Raw genomic sequence first — 27934 nt, 5'->3', positions numbered from 1 at the left:
ATAATCTTCAAATGAAACAAGCAAAATGGCCTCAAACCAAATGGACAGCCGAAGCTCTACAAGAACCACATCAAGAAGTTGGTGACTCCCAACAAGACCAGGATAGAAGCTAATGAAGGATCAAAGCTTAGGATGTCTCATTATTCAAAAACTTCTCAAAAGAAAATCTGAACAAAGATTGGGATCAAGAAGACCTCCCTATATATGTCCTATCCATAATCTCAGAGGAAATCAACAACAATCTAATGGAACCAATGATTAATGAGGAGGTTAGAAAAGTTGTATTTTGTCTTGGAGTGAACAAGGCCCTAGTTGGATAGCTTAAAAGCTTTTTCTTTTGAAAACACTAATATATTGTGGATAATAATGTGGCAGATGCAATTGAATTACATACGAAAAGAAAAACAGCCTTCAAAGAATAGAATGCAATATTCCTAGCAGTAACTCCAGAGAAAGAGGCTGAATATTTTGATGCTTACCACTTCATTGCCTTCTATAATTCAACCTGTAAGTTTGTAACCAAGTTCATGGCTAATCAATCAAAATCTTGCCTAGACAAAATAATGTATGAATTCCAAGGTCCACTTATTGCTGGAAAACAAAATCCGAAGGAACATTTGATTGCTCATGAAACCATATGCTCCCTAAATCGCAAGGATTTAAACTAGATATGGATAAATATGCTCCCTAAATCGCAAGGATTTAAACTAGATATGAATAAGGCTTATGACAAAGTAAAGTGAAAGAATTGGAGAATTTTGGATTAAAACAAGACTAAAGGATGTGAGTACAAGTTGTGTTTCAACCCCAGCCTTTGTTTGTATTAGATATTTTTTTGGATAGATTAATGAGGGGTATTAGCAGACCACATGCCTAACAAGACACAAATAGGGACCTAGTCTCCAAGAACACAAGCGTGTACTTCAAGACTGTTGGATGTTTTGTCATTGATGTCTTAGTGTTGAGCTACCTGATTGTGAGCTTGAGCTGCTTGCCTATTTGCTTGAGCTGCTTGCCTACCTGGATGAGCTACTTGTCTGCCTACTTCAGCTACCTGGGTGTCTACTTCAGCTACCTGCCTGTCTGGTTCAGCAGCCTGTGTGTGTGCTTAAGCTGGTTGCTTGTCTACTTCACCTGGTTGGCTGTCTATCAGCTTATGTTGCTTGGTTGGCTACTTCATTTTCATCTGTTGCCAAATCAGATTTTGTCTTTTCATGGTGAACTTTTCACATTGTTTATTTGATGATATTTTGATTGTTGGAAAAGACGTTACTAAACTTTGTTTTTTTTTGGGTGTGAATAAGACGGATTCGTGCTTGCCGTGTTCAAATTAGGTGAAGTTTTTTTTCAGGCATGTGTTGGTGAAAATGAGATGGACACTCTTTTTATATATATGTTTTTGTGTGTATTTGAAGTGCTGGCAGATTCACTAATATCGTTCTATCTTTTTAGGGAAATGAAATGTTCCTGTACAAGTACGTTACTGGAAAGAATTTGATTCTTAAGTTGTTTGTAGGAGACGATCCTCTTTATCATAACTAGAAGGGTTCTACATGTGTTGGCCCAGTATGGCAGATATTATACAATTTATACTTATTCGAATATATTGCTGTGAAGCAGTTTTTTCTTGTTTGAAGAGGAAATGAGATTCTTGTCAGTATTTTTGATTAAAAAGTGGCACAAAACTTCAGAAAGGGTACACGTTTTTGTTTTGTTTTTTTCGGTTGATTGAGAGACGTGTGATGACTGCTGAGCCTTTACCGACAGAAGATGTGATGTTGGTGTTGGCGTTAAGAATGCTTTGTGTTCTTCTTCTTGATAGTTGATGGAACGTAAAAAAAATATATAATCCGTCAGTATAATACAATGTGTGGAGACGTCTGGAGAGATAAGTATTTATCATGAATTTCAGTGTGTAAAAAATATACGAAAGTCATTTCTTCTGAGGGGTGGCCAAAAAATTAAATAAAAAGATGCCTACTGCCTCTGTCTTTTGTGTTAGTGTGAAACGGTTCGTTGCAGTGATGCTGTCTTCTCATCCGAAGTCTTTTGGGGAGTGTGTGTCAGTTTTTGTTTTTATTTATAAGGAGAATTTTGTTTTCTGGGTAGTATGCTGGCGGAATGTTTGTGGGATTTCTTTTTGAAGTGGTGCCGCTTCTTCTGTAGAGATATGATGTTTACTTAGTGATCATTGAAGGGATCTTTGATGTGCTAAAGAGATACGATGCTTGTTTCTACAGGTCTGAAGTTTATGTGAATGAAATGGGGCTAAAGTTTGTATTGAAAATGCAAGTTGGTTAAGCTGTGTGTTCATCTTGTCTGTCAGAACTGAGTATTGTCATAACTCGAAATCTTTCCTTGAAGCTTACCTCCATGTATTAAGACTGGGGTATATGTTTTTATCGAAGCCAATTCAAGTATCCTCTTGAAGAGATAAAGGCGATATGCATTTTCTCTTCTTTTTGAAAAGTGTGTGAAGATTGTTTCAGATTGCGTAACAAAAGAAGTATTATAAAAGGCAGAGTAATTGAAATATTTTTTAGCTTTATTGATCAGCCTGAGTCAAGTATGACAGTTGACTGATTCAAATACATCTGATTTTGTGAAGAACGAAGTTGATGCTTCTTGTGTATGAAGTCAGTACTTCAGATTTGAGAAGTTGGTGCTTCAAGAGGGTTGGTGCTCACTTTTGTATTCTGGGTTGGTGCCCATTTAAACTTGAAAGCTATAGTTGAACAGTGGTTTTTTACCCGAAAGGGTTTTTGACAAGAAATTTGGTGTTTATGTTTTTATATTTCATGCATTCAAAGTTTTAAAAAACTGAAATATTGATTCAACCACCCCCCCCCCCCCTCCCTCTCAGTATTTCTTGTGTGCTCTTCAAAGACTAGCATCCAAAACCTGCAAGCACAAAAGCCCAACTGAGCCACACGACTCTTGATTATTCTAGCCCGGCAGGAGTTTGAACCCTAGTGGCCAACTAAACAGCCATCCTAACCATTGCACTATACCATCAAAGGCCCTTCTTTATCTTAGTTAATAAAGTAATTACAACTTACAAGCTATTTTAAATCCTCCAGCGAATTAAAAGGAGACACTCTATCCTCTTACAATTTCAATATCTTGGCAAAAACATTGGATAGAACTGTAGAATTGTGGAAAAGAATATCGTCTTGGGAATCTATAAAGTGTGCAAGTATTTACTATTGTCAAGTCCATCACTCACCATAGTGTGTGGACAACACTTTGCTAGCAAGGGAGCCAACTTGTAATGTCCCCTCCTAGTTAATGGTCCGGATTAATTAATAGCTTATCTAATTCTCGTAAGCTATTTATGAAGTAAGGGAATTAATTATTAATTAGTTTATATTATTCATTTCAAAGCTCATTATTCGAATAATATTTTTAATTAATATTTTATTACAAGTGACTTAAGTGAAGTTGAAATATATTATTAAAGGTCACTTTATTTTCCCTCCTAAAATTCAAATATTTAAAGTTAAATAATTGTGAGGGAAATATTAATTTTGGAGGCTTTTTTTTCATGGGAAGATATAAAAGATAATTTTGGAGCCTCATTGGAGTTATATCAGTGTTACCCAGGGATGCGCTTCCCCATTTTTTTTGGCATTTCAGAAAAGGACATGGCCTGGGAACAGGGGGGTGGCAGGAAACATCCCCTTGCCGTCCCCAAATTTTGCATTTTCAGTGGAAACGTTTCCGAAACGGGGAAACGTGGGGCACGTTTGGGGGGGCATTCGGGATCGTCCAAGACGTCCCTCGACCATCCCGGGGATGGCTGGTCGTCCCCCTTTGACATGCCTCAATTTAAAAAAAAAAACCACCAAAAGTTTTTAAAAAAAGGTCTTTGTCATCACACTGATGATTTCTGCTTCTAAACATTGTTAATGATGCCAAAGTTCATTCAAATTCAAAGAAGCACAACTAGAGTATGTAATGATCCATCCCCGGATCAAGAATGCTGATTTGAACTTTTTTGCTAAATGGTAATGCTTTTGATGATTTTTTTATTTTTATTTTTCCAGTTTTCTGATTTTTTGTGGTTATTGGCTTGAGTTTTTGATAATGAATTGGGAAGACAACAATAGAAAATGCTGGAAATAATTTAACAACTGCACATAGTAAAATAGTGAATTTATAAACTTTATTGAAGGGATTTTGCAACGTACATACCCCAATAGCTGATACAAGTCTGATTAATGGTCTGATCTGAATTTTCAGACTGGTATGCACTCAGATCTGCTGCAAACAAAGGCTGATACACTACATCCCAAGCTGAATTTGCTGCACAGGGGCTCAAGGAGGGTACAGCCAGCTGTGGGTGCTCACAAAATGATATGAAATGATAGTACAAACCCCAGATCTACTCCTTGGACTGTATATTGATGCTGAAACCCTGATTTATTAGCTGATGCAACCTGAATTGTAGTTCTTCCTTGCTGATTTTCTGAATTAAATGAGAAATCAGATCCTTGGGAGGTATTGCAGTCCTGTAGATCTCGAAAATTGTTTAGGTTTCCGTCTCCACAACCTGCAAATCTGCCCTGGGTGATCAGAGCTCTCCAATTCCCAAATTCTCCTTCTAAAAAATGAAGCCAAAGATGTCCAATTGCTGCCCCCACATATCACTTTATTTCCTCTAACCCTAATCAATTTCCTTTTAGGGTTGCATCATAGCATTTTAATAAATTAGTTTAATTGATTTGCCCCTAAGGCTGATCGAACCCCTTCTCATGGCTTATTATTTCATTAGCTTTGTGTCCCCCTTTTTAAAACAATGTTGACTCTACGAGGTCATTCTCTTAGGGGGTCTCTTATTAAAATATTATAAGGTGACCTTTAATTAAATAGTCACTTAGTATAGTAACTTTATTTTATAATAATAAAGTCACTTTTTCTTTATTTTAATAAAGTAGCCTTGTTATTCAAGCAGTCACTTTAAAATATAATATTAAAGTAACTTTAATATTCCCCCATAAAGTAATTAAAATTTTATTCATTTATTTAAAACATTAAAGTTACTCCTTAAATATTTTAATTTTATTCTGACATCATCCATTGGCCCTCTCCCGCTGAAACCAATGATGCACCTGGCTCTCTGGTGATGACCAAAGGTAGCAGACTAACTGCCAGTCCCCTCCTAAAAATAGAGATCTCCCTAAAATTTAGGAAACTGTCTCCAAACATCCAAAACGGCTCACAAAGCCTTCTGCCAGTCTCCTCCACAAAATTAGGCCCCCTCCTAAAAAACAAGAGCCCTCCTAAAATTTGGGAGACTTGTCTCTGACCCTTGGAAATGTTAGATAAACTCTCGAAATGCCATCAGAAGATGTCCTGTGTGATCCCGCAACCCTAAATGAGCTCCCTATCCACTGCGCCAGCCTACCAGAACCCTGCAAATCGGCTAACCTCTGCAAAAGATACTGACCTAGGAAATGGGGACATTACAGAGTATAAAAATACCAAAATTGGAATTTGAAGTCAATCCAAAAATACTAGGTGCTGTCTTTGTTTGAAAACCTTAGAGATGAGTAAAACCCTCATCAAAACAAACGTCTTATAAAATAAATACTAATGACAGTTGATTGAAATCAGGTACTCTTCACTGATAATACAATCATCCAGCCAAATACAGCTTGAGAACTTGCTGAATTTGGTGCAAGACCACTGTGAAACTGAGGAAAATCCATGCATTTATAATGAAAATTTCTAAAATTGGACACTAATACTGGTAGGTACTACTGTAGGTGGCTTGTTTTTATGGAATGCTGATTGTTTTGCAACTGAAACCCTTAGAACTGATATAGAAATCATCATTAAGATGATAGTGACACCTGCTGCTAGCCAATGAAACCCTTGCAATGACTACATAGAAATTACTACTGGAAGAATGAAAAGCATCTACTGAGAGCTGCCAAATAAGCATCTACAAGATGAATTTCAAGTTTCAACTCTCATTTCAACTCAATTGCTATGTATAATGTATATGATGAATGATTTAAATTATAGAATTTCAATTTAGATTTATCAATGTTACATTGTTATCATATGAATATATCTGAAATTTGAAATTTCCATACATATTTTAAATTTTCCCTATTTATATAGCCGTCCCCTCTGCCATCTCCGCCGTCCCCTAAAATGGCAAAAAATAAATCCGTCCCAGAAACTTGGGGTAACATAGAGCTGTATTGAAGATTTGATTTTTGTATCAATTATTTGCCAACATCTTTCAGGGCTTGAGGATTTGGGATTTTGGTGGTGAAACGAACCCACCCTAGCCTGGAATTTAATGAAATTCATGAAGTCTCCTTCGGAGATGAATTTGTCATGATTGGTGATTAAAATTTCAGTGATTATTCAGTTTGCAGAATGTTTGATTCTGTAAGGCATATTACACACACAAGGAAAGAGGAACTTCATATAGCAGTGATTCATTAAGAAGTCCTGAAGGTAGTCACGTCTCCACCCAAAAGTGGTTCGCGTAGCAATCAAACTCAGCCACACAAACCCCACGAATAAGGATGCGCTCAATGCTCTCCCGGTAAGCAGAGGTGTTTAGAGCTAATGTGCCCGATAATCAGAATACATTCTCCACGGCACATCAAACATATAGTGACCCAAAATATGCAGCGTTTAGGAATGCTACATGCCGTGGAATCCATTAGCCAATAAGGCAGAGATTGCCAAGTACATTATGGTGCCCACTCACTACCATCCATTCATGGCTTCTACTTATATGGCCAACACTGAAGATATATGTAATCAGGATTACTTGCTGTTGACTTCGCTCTTATCCCTGAAACTTGCGAGTGGGCTACTAATCCAATGTGACATTCTTAATATTCATCAAGTGTTTGAGACAACAAGCATACAATTCATTCTGAGTCCCCTTCAATCCAAACAGCACTGCCTGAATCCTACCATATCTTGTATTCATTTCTGCCGGCTGTAGCTGAGCAGCTAAGTTTGGCATCTTCATATATTCCTATTGTTCCATTCCGAGTATATCTATATTCGTTGCTATTCGTGGGGCGAACAGATCAGGTGCCTGTTGAACTTCCTTTGATATTATGTGTTGCTGTAATGAATAAATGTTAGGGATTTAAAGCCATTGAATATTCTCTGAGTTACATGAATGTTTCAGTATTGTGGAGCAACTAGTTTACAAGAAAACTATTTCATATAGTTCTAAGATTAATTTACTGTTTGAACAAACATCCGTCATTTCATGCCAATTATTTGATGAATTTCTTTGGCAACTATTTCCGTTTTGGGGTGAGATTGAGACCGGATCTTTACACAACTAAATTTGAAGCTAAAAGTCTATGGGAAGTTTGGACACCAATAAGATCGTTACACATCAAAAGATACATTTTGTCAATGCTGGCCACAACCTATGTCTGGCCCAGTCACCTTCCTTTGGAGCAGCAAAGGAGATTGAATCTGCTGAGGCATTCACAGGGATGCCATTTTACTCCACAACAGGGTTAATCAAGCTTAGATTTGAATATTTGTAATTTTATGATTATACAGTTTGAAATCTTAGAAACTGCAACATCATGAATTTACAGATTGTGAATTGTGATGGACTGCAACTCAATCAGTTATTAGTGAAACATTGAAGTATAATTCCAGTTTGATGTTCATGGAGTAATCAAATCTGAGTATTATACAAGTAGCGGCGCAAGGGTGCATATATTGTTACAAAGCTGTTTATTTTTCAATTGCATTGTACTTTCAGTTTGTAAACTTCCAGCAAAGTCAGCTATTTATAAAAATCGATTTGATCTAAATGTATACGAGTTGGTAATTGATTTCAACATGCTGTAGCTGATTACCTTTCTCAAATTTTCATTTATAAACTTACAATATGATTTGAGGGGTGGGTTTATATCAGCAATTTGTATCTTTGGAGCAGTTAGCAGTCAAACTCATATTCCTTGTTTGTTCACAACCCAGAAATACATTAAAAATCAGAAAATTGGCAAAATACCTAGTCGGGGACATTACAGCCAACCCAAGAAAATACTTCCTTAATGTCAAACTAGCAATGCAGGGAAAAGATCAGATAACTTCTAAGATTTAACATAGTAGAGCCGCCCAACTCTTATCTTGGAATACCCTCCATAAGTGGAAAACACTCCAAAGAAGCATGTAGACCAACCGATGATAGAATCCAATCTAGGCCCACTTCATGGAAAGGCGAGTGATTAACAATTATTTCAAATAATCAGCTCACTTAAGTCTCTCTGCAATCAGTCCCAATTTAGATTATGTCACTACTTAGGGATCCTGTCAAGATTTTAGAGTATCTGAGATTGCTACAACACAATTTCCTTTGGACTGGTGTTGAGGATCTAAAGAATATATGCTTTGCTTTCAAGTACAATGCATTCCTTCCAAAGGCTTGAGGTTATCTAGGGTTGAAATCCAGAGCATTAATGAATAAAAGCTCTAGGGCAAAAGTTGATTTGGAGAGCGTTCAAAGAAAAACAGACTATTCAACCAAATAGTCCAATGTTAATCATAATGTCCCCATTTTTATACCATCTTGTTCTGTGAGCATTAGCCAGTTTTCAAGGTTTTTTGTAGGTTTCTTGATATGCTGGGAGGGTTCCAATGTTCTTGGTGAGCTCAGTTTTCAGTTTCAATGGGTCTCAAAAGAAGTTGCTATTTATAGTAAGTGCTTGCATGCCACCAACCTTTCAAGATTTTTCTATGTTTTTCTGGGTTTGTTCTCTTTGGTCTTCGGAGAATACTGCTATTTATAGTGAGTGCATGCATGGCACCAATCTTTCTGGGTTTTTCTGAGTTCTTTTTTGGTTCACAAAAAGCTGCTATTTATAGTATGTGCTCATGTCGGCATCAATTATCATCTCTCAGCTTCAATTGGTTCCGACATGTTTGATTCTCTATTTTCAATGCCTTGGTGAGTTTCCATATGGTGATAGAAATTATTTTAATATTTTCACTAAGTGTTTTAAAAGTGACTTTTAAATTTTTAACTTAAGTGATATAATATTTTGATAAGTGTGTCTCCAATTGGGATGCCTAGGCCCTGGAAGATATAAGTTGTTTTTAAAAGATATATGGGGGCCTTTTTCGAGGGAATATTATATTCAAATATTTGAATTTGCCCTAATTTCTCCCTCGAAGTCTGTATATTGGGATTTGGGCTCTCATTCTGATTTTGCACACATAAGGAGATGCTGTTGAAATGAGCTTGGAGAGTTCTTCTCTGGATCATTGAGGACGAAAACCCTCTTCAATTAGCTTAATTCCAGTGGTGCAAGATCCACCCTATCTGATTGTTGATTTTCAGATTGAATTTTCAGAGTTTTGCTTGAGTTTGGTGACAAGGGTTTGATGTAAAATGAAGATATATGAAGTTTTCTGATTGGCTTTTCATTATTTTGGTGTGTTTAATCCTTTTTGGAATGCTGTTCGGGTTTTGCAAGGTTTCGGAGACTTTATACCATATCAGCTACACAAGAAATCACATTTTGGCACATATTTTAAGAAAGAGTCATTTTCTGCTTATGGTATTGTTCCAAAGGGTTTCTAGCAGCTGGGCGACCCTTTTTCATGTCATATTGCATTTTTTTATGCTCATTTGAATTTATGGTTGAAACTGCCCCTCTAGGAGGTAGCACCCAACCTTGGCTTAGCACGTGTGGAGCTTGGGGGTGTTTATTCTGCATTTTGGGGGTCTTAAAACATCCTAACTGAGACATCTACTGTGAGAGGAGTTACAGGGGTCTGGAGGTGTTGGGTGGATTTTGGAGTGAGTTTGGAGGTGTTATCAAGCTAGCCGTTCAAGGAAAAGTGCAGCAATTAGCTAAAGCAGAGTATCCTGCAGGATTTCTGAGTATTTAACAATCATAGCAGGAGTATTCTTTGCTGCTGTTCATTTTCTGAGTGGTTTTTAAGACCTGATTGCAATTTTAGGGGTGAAATAGGCATCATCATAGCAACCTCCTGGAACTATATTTCAGTCACTTGAAGACCTTGCTAAGTCACTGTTACTGACTGTTCTAAACCTGCCTCTACATCAGACCTGAGATTAACTGATTTGGTTTCCAATAAGAGGTAATTTACTGATGTAATGACTGAAAATAATTAGTTTGGATGTTGGTATTGCATTTTCAGTTTTGGGTGATGAATATTGTTGTTTCCAAAACATGTATTTTGCTATGAATGTATGAAATTAAGCAGACCAGTTATTTGCAAGCATTTTTATTTGTATTGGCAAGCATTTGTGTGTGTCAAAACACTTCAACAGAAATAAAAAAATAAATCAGGAGCATTCATTACAGAAGACTTAAGAGCCCTGACTCCCAACATGAAATCAGATTATTTGCTCAATTTCCTCCTCCAAAGGGCTCAGCCTTTTGGAATTTAATGAGATCATTCAGAGATTTGATCCTTCCCCAGTTGATATGACAAATTAGAAGTAATAATTTAGTGAACTTTTGGATTGATGCTTAGATAGAAAAAGAATTCCTGTTTGAGGAGGTTGGACTGATAATGTTTCAGTGTGAATGAATAGCTAGCTGAATCAAAAAGGCTTTCGTGAAAGGAAAACTTGTGAGTGGCCAGCTCACATGCATAAGGATGGCAGGCTGCTTGTGGAAGGGGATCCTCAGTGGGAAGTCACACTAAGTGCCACATACAGAATAGCACTTAAAGCATCCAGCACTCCCAATACCATTAAATTTCTGACAACAAAAGATAGGTTTAAATGAAGAGCTGCCCAAGGACAATTACTTCCTTTGGATGACTGCAAAAAGGAGACATCAGAAAGAACAAGAAAAAGGTTCCTTTGGGTTTTTGGTATAGGCCATTCACGTATAACACAAATATTAACAAGATTCACATGTACTCAATGTGCATCAATGATATACCAAGGTACTTGTACTTCCTGCATGACAAGGGAACAATCCATGTTGGCATACAACCCATGTTGTCGCGAAGTGTTTAAAACGTGCTAAATTGGCAAAAATGTTCCTTGCATGAAATGTGAAAAATGAGCATATCATTGAGATAAACAATAAATGAAGGAGTGAATGAGAAAAGAATGTCATTCACCATCTACATGACTGTCATGAGAGTGTTAGTTGAGCCTAAGGGCATAACTATTTGCTAAAAATGGCTGAAATGTTCCACCTATTAATCATAGAAAATGATAATGTTATCAAGATAAACAACAACAAATGAAGAAACGAATGGGTGAAGAATGTCATTAGTCATCGACACAAATGGCATGAGTGTATTGGTTAAGTTAAAGGGCATAAACAAACCATTGAAACAAACAAAAAATTGCCTTCGAAGGTTGTCTTACAAATGTTTTAGAGTTCAATAGAAAGTTGATCTTACCCTAAAGTAAGATTAATCTTGCTTAGGTATTTTGCACCACAGAGCTAGTCAAAGAGATCCCCAATCCTAGGAAGAGGATGGTTGTTGAGAGCTTTCTACTCAATGCACAACCACCATCTAACATCTTTTGGCACAACCACAACTAGGTTGTCACAAGGCAAAAAGAGAGGTTTAATACTTCCATTTTCCACAAGTTCATGGACTTGCCACTTGTTATATTCATTCTCTATGTAATGTCCCTATTTCATAGGTCAGTATTTTTCGCAGAGGTTAGCCTAACATCAAGGTTCCCGTAGGCTAATGCAGTGGATAGGGAGCCATTTTGGGGTCTTGTGACCCTTTGGAGAGGTATATGAGGCGTTTTATAGAGTTTAGAGCCAATTTCCTATTTTTTAGGAAGGAACTAACAATTCACCCAGAGCTTGTGGGGCATAGAAGGAGACCCTATGAGCATTTTCAATTGTTCGAGGACTGTCTCCTATCTTTTAGGAAGGTTCCTAGTTTTTAGGAGCAGACTGGTAGTTCACCTGTTGACCTTCCAAAGGTCAGAGAGAATGGCAGGGAGCTAGAGGAGCAATTCCAGGTGATCAGAGACAGTTCCCTATTTTTGGGGAGAATCCCTATTTTTTAGGGGAAACAAATAGTTGGCCCGCTATGTCCAAACATCGCCTTGGGTATCAATGGCACCATCAGATTTCAGTTGGAGGTGGTCAGATTTTGGTTCCAGAATAAATTTGGGATATTAAAGTAAAACGTTAATATTTTAATTTAATTAAATAATGTGCCTTTGAATAAAGTAATTTAGATTATTATAATAATAAAGTGGTCTAAAGGAGGGGACCATCTTGGGGGACATGCTTCCTATAGGCACAAAGTTGTTTTTAAAAGTATATTTTAATAAATTAAAAAAATGAATGCTCATGAAGGGGGGGTTTGAACCAAATTAGAGAGCATCCTTTGAAGCATATTAAAAGTATATTACATAAGATGCCAAGGAACCATAAAAAGGGTATGTGCAAGATGAGAAAAGCATACTTTGGAGTTGGATTTGCCATTCATTCAAACAATTTTTCAGCTTTAGCATTCCTGGGATTGGAGCTCTGAGTTAGGGTTTCTGTAGTTGGGGTTGTGAAGACGGAATCCTTCACAATTTTGGGGTGCTTACAAGTATGAAAGATCACCCATGAGCCTTCATACAGGTTACATCTTTCAGCAGTTTGCAGGAGAATCACCATTTTCAGTTTTGGAAAGGATTTAGCAGCCAATTATAGTGCATTCTAGAGCAGATCAGACTCCAATAGTTGCAGATCAGACTTTATAAGCGGCAGATCAGACCTTATAAGTTGCAGATCAGACTTGGGAATTGCAGAACCAGAGGTACACCAGCCCCTAGGCAGGCCGTACCTGGCTTGAAACCATACGTAGGAGTTCAGGGCAGTTTTTGGACAGGTTTCCACACCGATTTTCAGACCAGCACACCATTAGAACCAGCAGTACCAGCTGGGTAATCAAATCAGTTCTAGATGGTTATCTTTATCAGACAATGTGGATACCGTGACTTCTTCAACACAAATCAGATTGTGTTTGCAGACCCGTGACTAAATTCTGGGTATGTGAATTGATTCTTTTGGTGCCAACAAATTAATAAAACTGTTCCTTGCTGTTCCATTCACAGTTTGTTTGTTTTTTTAATTTCCAGCAATCTCTATTATTGCATTTATTTCATACTTGTCAAAAACTCAAGAAAAAACCTAAAAATCAGAAAACTATCAAAGCAAAAAAAAATCAGAAAAACACAACAAAAATCAAAATCCAAAAAATCAGACCAGCATATGTGATCCAGGGGTGGATTACCACAGTGGTATCAGAGCAAAGTTTTCATGCCATCCTGTAGGGGTTATGACAGTGATTGGATAGATGGATACTTCTGGTTAGTCAATCACAGAATTGTTAGGAGGACTCATTGAGGTTATGAGAGACCCGGATATCAAGGGGTTCTATAGAACAGTGACGAGATCCAGACATGAGGTAGGGACAGAAGATGAAGAGACAATCATTCAGGAAGACCATGACACAGAGACACAGGTTAGCACTGATGGAGTTGTTTCTTTTCCTGAGAGGGAACCCGATAGATGACTTTGAGCATGAGGTTAGTGATCTTGATGACTTGGATCCACAGTACACCATTAAAAGTGATGATGAGGACGCACAAGATAGTTGGGACAGCATTGAGTCATTAATGATGGATGAAAATTCTGATTTAGACCCTTACCATAGCAGCAGTCCACTTTCTCTGCAAATTCAAAACTGAGTATCCTTCAATAACTCCTTGTTTGAGATGGAAGTTGAGGAGACATATGACAATCTACTGCATGACATCAGAGGTGGAACGTCACTTGGTTCTAGCATTGCATGTGGCAAAGATAATATGGTATTGGATTCAAGAGATGACTCGGTCCATGGGTTGGAACATGATTTCCAACTAGAGGGCAATCCTATTTCAAATCATGGGATGATTGGCTACTCACCTAGGAGACCATCGGATATGATTTACGCAGATGAAGAGGTAGACCAAGAGGGCATAGGGCATGTTATGGCACTTGGGAATGTGGTTTCTTCATGTGATGCAGTGATCCTTGAGGATGAATCTTCGTTGGATGCTTGGGATTCTCAACAAGAAGTAATGGAGGTGGTTGGGAGTCATAGGAGTGACTCTGGGAGGTATAAGGATGAAAGTTTCAGACTTAAAGGTGCTGCTCATCTTCTTACCAGCCACTATGTGACCCCATTGTTTCATCTACAGGTGGAATGGAGTGGAGGCTTGATCAGATTGGTACACTTGAGGATGCTCTTTGGCAAAGGAAGGCTCATTTTCTCAGTTGTGAGCTTGCTGATTGGTTGCAGGCCAGTCACATCACTTCGTGGTTTGCCCTTATTCTGGGGAGTTGCCATGTTCTCCTTGGTCAAGACAGTGAGAGTTCACAGTTTCAGATTCCGTGGAGGTTTTTTCCAGCTGCTACTGAGGCAATTTTGAGCATAGCATTGCTCAACATTCATGCTAAGACTTGGGACAGCTCTTATGCTTGGAGTAGAGTACTGAACCTGGTGACATCAGACTGTATTTCACAGATCCCAGTTATAGGCAGCAGTAGTCCTTGTTTGTTTCAGACCTACCACGCTCGAGGAGTCCATATTACTGAGGTCTATCTAGTAAGTCTTGACAGTTTTACACCTTGGAGTTGGATAGGAGTGGATAACACATCAGTTTGTGGGGCCTACCAAAGTAACGGAAGAGAGGGTACAATCAGTCCTAAATCCTTATATTCATGAGTTAGCTATCTATACTCGTGAAAAAGAAAATGATATAGACCCTCCATTCATTGGTATACAAGAAAGTAGAGGGTAGACTAAATATTTTTGGCATTGCTTCTTTGGAAAAGACTAAATTTGCTCACCTTGGGACAGCAGCACCAGATCAGACCCAAAGAATGATTGAGGGTTGGCTTGTGAAGATTAGTGTTTCCAAGTGGTTAGCTCAACAAGCCAAGCTCCATTTTTGCAATGTTCATGGTATTCACCACTCTATAGCTTATGATGAGCAAGGGTTGACTAACACTGAAAATTTAGTAGTTGCTAATAATTTTCTCGATGGTGGTGCTGATTTTGTTGTTGACAATCATAGTGGACCAGATACTCAAGAGTTGTCTTTGATGGGTGTTACATGCAATCATAAGTTATCCTTGGGTTTGCCATTAATTCCTTATGCTGTAGCAGCCATCTATTTGTTAGCTGGTGACTATATCTTCACCGAACTGTATGGGTATGTTGACACCTTTGGTATCATTCATATTGCTGGCCGGACTCATAACAGCAATATTGGGAGACCTTGTGTATTGACTTATTGGCATGTGAGCATTTGTCACATCTCTTTGCTGGTCTTCTTTCATGGATGGTTGTTTCATGGTGATGTGGGTGATACAGGTTCTATTGTGGTCTTGAACATCCATGGAGCACTTGATGAGTTTGTTTGTGACATGTCTCACCTAGTGGATGACTCCTTTGTAGAGGATGTAGCTGTTCTATACCAGAGATTGGGGATGCATACCATAGAGACTCATGCAATCGGTTGGTATACCTTAGAGATTATGTTGGCTCGTGAGTTTAGGTATCGAGATATCGCTACGATTTATGATCAAGAGGCACTAATGTGTGCACTGCAACGGGATTATGGCGTTAAGGTGAGAAGTAAGCCAATTGGTGTTGGTGTTCTAGCCGTTGTCTATGAGGTACTCCTCCCTGTTGACGTGTTTTTTATGACAACGTCTAACACAGAATAAAGTTGCCTAACGGTCACTTCACTCTCTCTTTATCAAAGTGCGATTGTATGCTAAGATTGCAAGAAGTTCAAACAATCGACTCAAAGGTTCCTTCAATGCGTGGACGTGACTCAGTTGGCTGATGTGATTGCTGGTAATCCAAGGGGGCCTTACGTGTGCATTGTTCTTTCACTTCTTTGTTGTGGCTGGAACTCCATCATCGGATATGGCAATTCTGCGATGTTGTCGCTTCGAATAGACTAAAATGAACTAAAAGTAAAAGGGAAAGGGTTCAAAAGGATCTAAATCCATTCCTAAGGGCCATGATATCAACGATTAATGCTTTGGTGCACAAATTCCAAACAAACCAAGCTCTGCTTCGCCAAGATCAACTACAACTCCGCAAGAACCGGTGCAATCTTCTGGGGATGCTAGAGGATTTTCAAATCGAGAAAGTACATTTGAATACCCAAAACGGCGCAATCCAAACAACTATCCACAATCGAACTCAGCACAATTTTTGGGGGCTCAAACTAACTTTACACTGCAACTTACAATCAGCAAGACGCAAAAAGTATGAACCATGGAAATTCATCAAACACCATTACATTCTCCATTGAAATCAAAGCACCATACTACTTCTACTCTAAGCGAGGAAGGTGAAACCATGCAAGCTTTGAAAAAATAATTTAAGTGGACACCATCAAAGAACAATGTTTCACTATTATTATCTCAAAACTTATCGCAACAATTTCAGACAAAGCTCCCTCCTTTACAAATGAGGGGGTCACCCCCTTATATAGGCCTCAAGCCATGATCACATGCAAAACCCTAATTAGGGTTTGCCCAAAAGATTCTCCACACATGATGCAACAAGGTGGGAATCTCCAATTAATAACCCATCATGCCCATATACAATTAATTCAAAAATACCCAAAATAGCATCCATTGCGCATTAAATGCACCACGTCCTTCAAATTCGCCCAACACACGTTGAATATTCATCCATGCAAAAATCACCCCATTATGTCATAAATGATCCATCATTTCCACATGCGGCGGCTACATGCAAAAGGAATTTGCCATAAATTCAACATGCAATGACCGGGTCGCCATTTGGTCAAATATTTTGGCAATGAATGCGCCACTCTACTGCCATGTGTTCAATAGATCCTCGCCATGCAAGTGGACCCCGCCGTCATATATCCGCTCCTGCACATCTGGAATTGTTGGAGAGGGAAAATTCGATTCAGGAAGAATTTTCTTGAAGTCTCTTCAACTTTCCTTGCTCAAAGAAGGTTTTTTATCAATTCTGCACATTTCCTATTTTTAGGAAAATTTCCAAATTAGGGATCCGCAGTCCAGGAGAGAGAAAATTCTCCTATGAATCCAAATCTGTAAAACTTTTGAAATTTGGATGTGATTTGATGCCCGAGAATGGATTTTTCAAATTTTTTCCTGGAGGGGAAATTCTTGTTCAGTTCATCCCTAATTCCTTGCTTACCTGAGAAATTTTATGTTCAATTCATCCTTGGGTGTATTTCTTCCTTGCTTGGAATTTTGTCCCGAAGGAAGGAATTTCCAATACTTAGCCAAATTTTCATCTTTCCTGGAATTCTGTCCTGAAGGAAGGAATTTCCAACACTTAGCCAAATTTTCACATTTCCAAGAATTCCGTCGTGAAGGAAGGAATTTCCAACACTTAGCCAAATTTTCATGTTTTTCAGGAACTCTGTCATGAAGGAAGGAACTTCCAACACTTAGTCAATTTTTCACCTTTCTTGGAATTATGTCCTGAAGGAAGGAATTTCCATTACTTTGTGAATTGTCCATGTCTCTTTTTCAACATCCCTATTTTTTAGGGATCCTCCTAAAATTTAGGAGCCAGGTTCATTGGATGAAGAATTTCACCCCAATTCTGAATCTATAAAATTTTCCACATTTGGTCGGGATTTGGTGTCTAAAAATAAGATAATCGAAAATTCGCCCGAGGGGAATTTCTGCTTTTTATTCCTCCTTGACTCCTTGGATTTCGTGCCTTAGGTAAAATTTCAATTTTTAGCTTGGGTGAAATTTTCACCATGCCAAGGATTCATGGATTTCCCTCCTATGAATGCCTTCTTGAATTCAGCGCCCCAGCCCAGTCTTGGGCGCATTTTAGCCCTGTCCATGGATACATGGAATTTTCCTCCTGTGAATGCATTCTTGGTTTCAACGCCCTAGCCCAGTCTTGGGAGCATTTTGGCCTTGTCCATGGACTAGTGGATTTTTCCACTTGTGAATGCATTTTTGAAATTAGCGCCCCAACCCAGTCTTGGGTGCATTTTGGCCCTGTCCATGGACTAGTGGATTTTTCCACTTGTGAATGCATTTTTGAAATTAGTGCCCCAGCCCAGTCTTGGGCGCATTTTCACCATGTTCATGGATTCATGGATTTTTCCATCATTTCAGGCTCTTCGTCGGGATATATATATGAAATATAACATTTAAGTATAAGAAAGGAAAAAGACTTTAAGTTATATTTCATACATATTGTCAGGATGTTTGAGAGTGGTTTCAAGTCCATAGGAATCATAATGCAAATTCTGGAATTTGGAAGATCTTCCAAATTTCCAGACTTAGTCAAATTTCAGGCCATTTTCGGATTAGGATGACATTGGTGGATTGATGTGAATTTCTAGACTTGGATGATTTTGCATGCTTTCCTCTTCTGGAATAGGAGTTCCAAACTTAACCATTTTTGATCCAACTTGTCTGCCTTCTGACTTTTCCGGATTTAGAAATGGTCTTCAGGAACGTTCAGTCTTCAGCGTCTTCGGAGATATTCAGCTTTCAGTGTTATCCTGTGGAGATCCTGCCAAAAATAGATTTTCCCAAATAGCAAGTGTTTCAAAATGTCAAGGTTTGGGCAAAATAGGTCAGAAAAGCACTTACTAAAAATAGAACTTACTAAAAATAGTAAGTTTGATTTTTGGCAAAATTAGACCAATCAGAGACTCAGTAAAATCCCTAAAAAATAGGAACTTTCTAAAAAAAGAAAGTTGCTCCGTTTTGGCTCAAATTTTACTAGGAGGTTCCTTGAAGGGTCCTAATTCCAATCGTATGTTCAGTTTTTTCAAAACCCTAATAGAAACCCCCTAAAATGTAGGATAGAAGGCAAAACCCCTAAAAAGGGACAAAACATGCCCTAGACTTCACCAAACTCGCTCAAACGAAAAGCAGACTTGTTCAATCTGACCCCCGAACACTTGCAAAGCAAAGAGACTGCAGAGACTGTTGCGAAAAGACCCAAAAAACAAAGCCAAAAGACCGGCAAGGCCTAAAAAGAAGGGGGTCCCCATTTGCAATGGGGCGATGTGTGAAAACGTCGCAACACTCCCTAATATGGGAAGAGATGGTTGTTATACCGTTTGGTGCATGGATCACCTACCAGGTGGTTGGAGGGCAGCAATTGTTCGAGAGTCTAGCAGAGAGAAAGATTATCTTCTCCTGTTTGGAGAATATCATAGGGGTGATTTCCTATCATCCTATGTCACTAGAGACACCCTTTGCTCCTATACAGGTCTGTTGACCAATCATGAGTTCGTTGTTCTGTCTCATGTCAGCAACCTAGGAGTTATTGGATATTGTCTTCCATCTATTCTGATTAATCCTCACATCCATGGAGGACCTATAGGATCTGGATGGTGGTTTAGTGTTGATGACAATTCGAGGTGCTTCCATCCCCTAATGTATATTGGATATGGAGATATGATGGGTTGGCATTCAAATGATGACTAGTTTGGTAGCTCATTCCATTCAAGTCCAGTTGAGTTGCATCACCACTCTTGGCATGGCAATGATGGTTTTTTCAGAGTAGTGCAGCAAAGGTTAATGGGTGTTGAGTACAGTGGATTTCCAATTGAGATAAGGGACGTTCATTGCATCTTGCAAGAGCAAGTTAGTTCTATGACTTGGATTCCACAGTGATGCAAGATGTGGCAGTATGCTAATGGTGTCAGAGGGGCGCAGCAGGATTTACCGGGTAGTGGATATAGCAGATTCCCAATTTGGTGTCTAGGGATGAGTGTGAGGAGTGTTTTCCTTCACCTAGTGGTATCATTGTGGTGATCCACCCCTGGATCACATATGCTGGTCTGATTTTTTGGAGTCTGATTTTTGTTGTGTTTTTCTGATTTTTTTGTGTTTTGGTAGTTTTCTAATTTTTAGGTTTTTTCTTGAGTTTTTGACAAGTATGAAATAAATGCAATAATAGAGATTGCTGGAAATTAAAAAAAAAAAACCGTGAATGGAACAGCAAGGAACAATTTTTATTAATTTGTTAGCACCAAAGAATCAATTCACATACCCCGAATTTAGTCACGGGTCTGCAAACACAATCTAATTTGTGTTGAAGAAGTCACACTATCCACATTGGCTGGTAAAGATAACTGTCTAGGACTGATTTGATTACCCAACTGGTACAGCTGCTTCTAATAGTGTGCTGGTCTGAAAATCGGCGTGGAAACCTGTCCAAAAACTGCCCTAAACTCCCAAGTAGGTTTCAAGCCAGGGACGGCCTGCCTAGGGGTTGCTTTACCTCTGGTTCTCAATTACCATGTCTGATCTGCAACTTATAAGGTCTGACCTGCCACTTATACAGTCTGATCTGCAACTATTGAAGTCTGATCTACTCTAGAAAGCACTATAATCGGCTGCTAAATCCTTTCCAAAATTGAAAATGGTGATTCTCCTGCAAACTGCTGAAAGATGTAACCTGTATGAAGGCTCTTGGGTGATCTTTCACATCTGTAAGCACCCCAAAAATGTGAAGGATTCCGTCTTCACAACCCCAGCTGCTGAAACCCTAACTCAGATCTCCAATCCCAAAAAATACTAAAGCTGGAAAAATGATTGAATGAATGGTAGAATCCAACTCCAAAGTCTCTTTATGTTTTTCTCATCTTGCACATACCCTTTTTGGGGTTCCTTGGCATCTTATGTAATATTATTTTAATGTGCTTCAAATGATGCTGTCTAATTTGGTTCGAACCCCCCCCCCGCCTTCATGAGCATTCATTTTTTAAATTTATTAAAATATGCTTTAAAAACAACTTTGTGCCTACTAGGAAGCACGTCCCCCAAGGTGATCCCTCCATTAGACCACTTTATTATTATGATAATATAAATGACTTTATTCAAAGGCACATTATTTAATTAAATTGAAATATTAAAGTTATTACTTTAATATCCCAAATTTATTCTAGAACCAACACCCAACCACCTCCAACTGAAATTTGATGGTGCCACTAGTATCCAAGGTGATGTCTAGACGTAGCGACTGCCAGTTTCCCCTAAAAAATAGGGAACCATCTCTGATCACCTGAAATTGCTCCTCTAGCTCCCTGCCAATCTCCCAAACCTCCAAAAGGTCAACAAGTGAACTACCAGTCTGCTTCTTAAAAATAGAAAACTCCCTAAAAAATAGGAGACAGTCCTCAAACAACTGAAAATGCTCATAAGGTCTCCTACTATGCTCCACAGACTTCGAGTGATCTCGAGGTGAACTTCAATTCCTCCCTAAAAAATAGGATCCCTTCCTAAAAAATAGGAAACTAGATCTAAGCTCTGGAAATGCCTCATAGACCTCTCCAAAGGGTCACAAGACCTCCCAATCCACTGCATTAGCGTACGGGAACCCTGATGATAGGCTAACCTTTGCGAAAAATACTAACCTAGAAATTAGGGACATTACAATCCGTCCTCCCCAAGATTGCTTGCCCACAAGCAACCCTCAAATGTATACCAAACCGTCTACCAGCCACCCTGATCCCAAATGACTCAGCAAAAAACCGCACCCGAATCCCTCTCAATGCAAGTACAACCAAAGATCCTGTCAATGCTTGGCACTCTGTGAAACCCTGCCACTGGGATACTACATTAATATCCCAAATTTATTCTAGAACCAACACCCGACCACCTCCAACTGAAATCTGATGGTACTATTGGTACTCGAGGTGATGTCTGGACGTAGCAAGCCAACTGCCAATTTCCCCTAAAAAATAGGGATTCTCCCACAAAATAGGGAACTGTCTCTGATCACCTGAAATTGCTCCTCTAGCTCCCTGCCAATCTCCCCGACCTTTGAAAGGTCAACAAGTGAACTACCAGTCTGCTCCTACAAAATAGGGTACAGTCCTTGAACAACTGAAAATGCTTCTCATAGGGTCTTCTGCTATGCTCCGAGTGAATTGTCAATTCCTCCCTAAAAAATAGGAGCCCTTCCTAAACAATAGGAAACTGGCTCTGCGCTCTGAAAATGCCTCATAGACCTCTCCAAGGGTCACAAGACCCCCAAATGGCTCCCTACCCACCTCATTAGCCTACAAAAACCCTAATGATAGGCTAACCTCTGCGAAAAATACTAACCTAGGAAATGGGGACATTACACTCTAAGAATGAATTAAAAGTATAGAGAGGCATTACGAAGAAGTGGTCCCAAAATCTACTCAACGGTATGTACTAAGGTTAATCAAGCACTACTTAAGTATTCCAATCAGTGACTAAGATGTATCCTTGTAATTTTCAAGCATGTTGGTCCAATACTATTGTTTTGCTGAGTAAGTTGTACCTCATGAATGTATGCCTTTCTTGTGTTCAGATCTCACCATTTAGAGCACAAACTTCTTACTAAAACTGATCATCAATTTACACTAATTAGCATTGATGAATGACATTTTAGGAAGAACTAACGTGCAATGTCTATTTTGGCCAACATGTTTCTAGTATTTTCCTAATAGATTGCATGATGTTGAAAAAGATATGGTTGTCCAAGTACGACATCCAATAGCTTTAGCTTTAATGGTGCTGCATTGAAAAGGACTAAATCCTGAAAAGATTTCATCTTGTAAACCATGTGACCTTGATGATGACAATAGATGTGCTTCTTCAAACCTGAGCTAAACTGTAATGTCCATTTTTTCGAAATTAAGCCAAGCTAAAACCCAAAACACCCATCATACATTTTCTGTGGGTTTTGGGAATTTTCCACTAAGGAAATGGGATTATAATAATAAATCAACAGGATCATAAAGTCACAAAAGGGTCGCTTAAGTGATATTATAAAATGAATTTATATAAAAGAGTGCTTAAAGTAAAGTTAAAATATAAAATAAGGTCTCTTATAATTAAAGTTTAAATTAAATAATATCTCTCAAATATCAATCAAGGGTCATGATGGAAATGTGAAGAGTTGTGTCTTCTAGAGGAAAACTATATTTAAAAGAGGCCAAGCAAGGAGGATGAAGCATATTGATCAGCCATTCTATTTCTGATTTCTACTTGATTGAGCATTGGACTTATGTTCAATTTACCCTGAGGATGAAAACCCACAATTCCTTGGAGTGATTTCACAGAGTGATCACCACTAGGCATAATTGATCTAATTTTAGATTGCAAATCAAAGATTTATTTTTCAAATTGGAGCGCCCCCATCTAGGATTTGGCTAGAATGAACCTACAAGACAAATTGCGGAAAGTTTGCACATGTTGGGGAGTGATGTCAAAATCATATTTTAGTGCTCTTTTCATTCCCAAACAAGTCATACCAATTCAGCTGTGAAAGGCAGATGTTTTGATGAAATTATGGAAGGCATCCAAGTGGAAATTGTGCCAAATTTTCACAGACAAATCACTTCTATAAACTCCAAAGATTGGAGGGCAAACTTTAAGGCAGAATTGAGGGCTGATTCAGTTGCTGAGATTCTAAGCTTACTGGTGGAAAATCTTTGAAAATTCCTAGGGCTTCATCTACTATGAGTGCCCTCACCTAGGGTTTCACCTACTGCTTGAGCACTATTTTCTAAAGCTGGGGTTTGGTGAATTTGTGAAATATAAGAAAAGTATTAAAGGGGATATTACAATGGTACCTGAGCTAGATCTTGCCAACCTATGAAAGAGAAGCCAACATTTGAATGAAAATTACATTTCACCTTTGGTGCTAAATGTTACAATTAGGGATACTAATGAAAAATTCAAAACTTGTATGAAGATTGAAGGATTTCAAGGTTTATTTATTCAATAAATAATAAGAGCTTTGAATTGCTGGAAGAACCCAATATTTTGAGCTGTCACAGCCATTTGTTCAAACTTGTTGGTGAATAACAGAAGACAACAAGGTAGCAATAACATTGGGAGACAATTTCTGACAAAGCATGATGATTGGTCTTCCTTTGAATAATTATTGTGCAATTGAAGGGAGGGTCAAAAAGCTAGGATGCCACCTAGCAGAGGTTAGACTACTGAAAAATTTCCAACGCATCATCTAGGAGAATTTGGAGGTTATATGAATTGTTTGAGAAGAGTTGCTAAAATAAACCAAGGATTGCTGTCATTAGGAATTATTAATAATGAAAGATGCATGTTGATGAAAAAAGATTGATACGATGATAGATATGTTGGGTAAGATGCTCTACATGATGCAAAATAATATGAATGTTTCCAGAAGGCGAAATAGTGAGGCAAGCACTTCAATAGCCAATAGCAATAATTAAAATAATCACACACAAGGAACTTGTTGATAGACCTCTATGTCCCGCTTTCATTCATAGAGAAGACATTCCTATGCTAGAATTTCAAAATTCAATACAAGAAGATATCAATGTCAATTATGCAAATTATAAAAATCTTCCTATAGAGATCCAGAAGGCAATTTCTTTCACAAAGTTCATGACTATGAAGAGAACCAGAAAAGGATCAAAATCTAAGACTAGACCTCATAAAAATTTCCAAATTTTTTGTAAAGATTTGGTGGAGCAAAAGAAAAAAGAACATTTTAAATTACAACCCCAAGACGTCATCAAAAGGGTTACAAAACTAGAGCAGTCAGTGCCTTGGATCAATCCCATTCTAATCAAGAAAAGAAGATTTCTCCTATTGCAAGAAAGACTCATAATAGCCAAAACAAACAAAGAAAAGAAAACCTTTGCTTATTATGCAAGGAATCTTGGGAGCCAAGCCACAAGCGTTGAAGCAAAGAAGCGGTGACATTAGAAAAAGAGTCTGGGAAATCTAATGAAGAATCAAAAAATGAGTATGAGGAAGTAAACACATCAGAGCCAAAGGCTGAAGAAAAGGTTTTAGCAGTTACTGCTGCTAGTTTTGAATTTGTTGAAATTGTTAGATCGACAACTAATGATAAGCAATTTGGAAATGTTGACACTAACTGGGAATCAGAAATAATGGATTTAGAAGACAATTGTTTATAATTAGGCCAATATGAATAGTCTAAACAAGAAACTGATTTTTGACTTTGATAGTGAGAATAATTTTCGATTTTTCCACTGGGTTGCAAATAACCCACTTTTTGAGATGAATGCAGAGAGATTTGTGCACTAGGATAAACCACTTTTTGAAATGGAGGCAGTGGCATCTCCTGGTTCAAGTTTTGCAACTTGATAACAGTATCAAAGTAGCACAGCAGAAGCTGAATAGTGAAATGGTTCTTCATAAAGAACAACCTCAGGAAAAGTTAGAAATTGCAGAGGCTGAGCAATTAGAAAAGTTGGGTATGACTCAGGAAGCTTTGCAGGTAAATATGGATATTCAAGCAAAGTTGTTTAAGACAAGAAAGACAGAGTTATTAAGAAATCACATTAGCAAGACTTGACAATAGACAGGCAGCTAACAAAATACACTGCATCAATAGAGAGTTTAGAGTATTCCCAAGATTGATTTGGAATCCCAGTATCTTCAAAAAGACTTGATCAAGTGGAGAAGAAATTCTAGAGCATCCCAATTTGTAATTGCTCAAGGATAAGCAATGTTGAGAAAGGGCAATTTGCAATTACTCAAGGACAAGCAATGTTGGGAAGGGCAGACTATTATATCCCTTTTTTCGAAATTAAGCCAAGTTGGAACCCAAAATGCCCATCATACATTTTATGTGGGTTTGAGAATTTTGCACTAAGGAAGTGGTATCATAATAATAAATTAAGAGATTTATTGTGTCAAAAGGGGGTCACTTATGTGGTAATAATAATGAGATTTTAATAAAGAGTGCCTTGCTGAATTTGAGCAAAATAAGACAAACTTTAAATGAGATATTACATAAACCATCAAATGGTGTATGGTTATGAGTGATAAATTATCTTCAAATTATTTTTAGAGGAATCAAGTTCTAGCTATCATTGTCAACAACAAAATCTACTGGTTGCCCATTAACCCACATTTGAGAATGAAACAATCTTTTGTGGCTTTTATGGACCTTAACTGGAAGATAAGAAAATGTTAGTAGTGACTACCATGACTCTTAGGTTACAATGTGGTCTGTTTACTTTATTTGGTGCTCATGCAAGCAAATATTTCCAAGCACAACATCCATCAATGGAATGCCCATTGGAGCTATGTATTGTACACCACTTGCCAATCAATTTCCTCTTTTGCTCTTTTGTCAATGTATTCATCTTTTGGGAATGCCACAAAGGTCATTTTCCTTTGAATTTTATTTGGCTCCAACCTTAGTATTCTTATTCTAATAATTATCATGAGATTTGGAATCTTCATTCTTAAACTTTGCTTAGCTTTTAGATTATAACAGAAGACATACCTAAGGCTTCTCTTGAACTATAGTAACCAATATTTCAAGAGGATATTATCTCTGAACTCTTGAATGTTCAACTTGGAAGAAAAAGTATGAAATAATCAATGTCTTCTTGAATAGACCAGTCACAATCTTAACAAAGTTGGGAATACTCGATAGACTAGTCATCATAGATTTGAAAAGGGGTAACATGTTTCTTTTTAGGCTTCAACAAACCTTTCTACATATGTAATACAATAGCTATTTATCCTGATCGATAATGTAGTGGTTATTCTATTTCTTTACAGATAAGGTGACTATAAGAAGTTTGAAGGTAAATGTTCTTTCTCGACCATAAAAAAAATTGATTAACAACGTGGTTAGATCCAACGAGGTTAAGCCAATTATCTAGAGCATTCACATCTCTTTTACCTTTAAGAATAGACATTACTATATTGACTTGTACTTCATATGGTGTTTGGCCTCCAAACAATCTAGTTAGTGTTGAGGTCAATAGGTCGGAAGGAGATTGAACATGTTGGAGGAGTTCAATGAAGTGATCAAAGACACCTACTTTTTCTTGTGCTTAATGTTGTTTTAAGTCATCTCTTTGTCATCACAAAGCATTAAACATTTCTAAAGTCAGCATCTATGCTACAGATTTGTCTATCGTCTATTGATATTGTGAAGGTAGATATGATGAATGGTTGCAAGTTTCAAGACCAAGCTTCCTCCATTCAAACCTTGTGCAAGTGGGCATAAAAAATGCAGAGAAGTATTCAAATGAACTCAACACAACTAGGATGTAGAAAGGGATTGAATGCTTTGATACCACTTTCACAGATTCAAATGTGTTATGAATGCCAACAAATGAAAGATTGATTGAGTGAGGATTATTACTCAAAGCATGTAATTGATTGTTAAGTTTCGACAAAGAGAGAGAAAACAACATGCTAGGAATACAAACTGCAAGATTTTATTATGCAATATTTTTATACATTATATAAGAGATCAAATATATGTCACAAGATGTGTATCTTATCATCAACTGTTGTGTCATCAATGAGCAAAGAATAGTAACAGTACATTGATATACAAAAATGGAAGTCAACAGGATGTCTTGGTAGTTACAAGAAACACAAACAATTGCCATTGTTGTGACTCAAATCCTTATTCTGTCATTTACAGGAAATGCTACTTAACAGCTGCACAAAACAAGTCTAACACTATCAAAGCTATACAGCACAAACAGATAGGAGTTAGGACTTTGATGTATGTCCACATGTTCAAGAGAGGTGTTGAAGCTATAATTCAAGATAAAATATGGTGCAAAGTAATGTTATTGCCCCATAGATCACAGAACCCCTTAGATCAAAGCCCAAGTGATCCGAATTCACTTAGAAATTCAAGTTATAATCCCTGGTGAGGAACCAACAGTATTGTGAAAACATAAAATTAACAATTTGGCAAACTCATTAGAGAGATGTATGCCTTCCAAAACTGTCTTTATTCACTTCGAAATCAGCATTTATACAGTTGCAAAGAATGTCAAACGTCACCACATCCTTGGAAGTCAAAATCGACAATTGGGTGGGGACAAATTAACTAATAAACTTGAAATTTTCAAAAAACTCATTCATTTTGGTACCTCAACTTGGTG

General features: G+C 37.9%; 1 protein-coding gene across 4 annotated transcripts in view; it reads right to left on the bottom strand.

Moving 5' to 3' along the window:
* LOC131060560 (uncharacterized) overlaps positions 1-27934 on the bottom strand; it is a 190436-nt gene that overhangs the window by 131730 nt on the left and 30772 nt on the right. The window contains exon 1 of one of the 4 annotated variants that reach the window (XM_057993829.2): positions 4195-4552. The exons of the other annotated variants lie outside the window; for them this stretch is intronic. The gene's annotated coding sequence lies outside the window, so the exon portion shown is untranslated. Of the gene's footprint in view, positions 1-4194; positions 4553-27934 lie in introns of those variants that run through there. 4 annotated transcript variants of the gene reach the window in all.

Source organism: Cryptomeria japonica, chromosome 8 (genome assembly GCF_030272615.1).
Source record: "Cryptomeria japonica chromosome 8, Sugi_1.0, whole genome shotgun sequence".
Classification (NCBI taxonomy): domain Eukaryota; kingdom Viridiplantae; phylum Streptophyta; class Pinopsida; order Cupressales; family Cupressaceae; genus Cryptomeria; species Cryptomeria japonica.
This window is presented reverse-complemented; position numbering and strand designations above follow the sequence as displayed.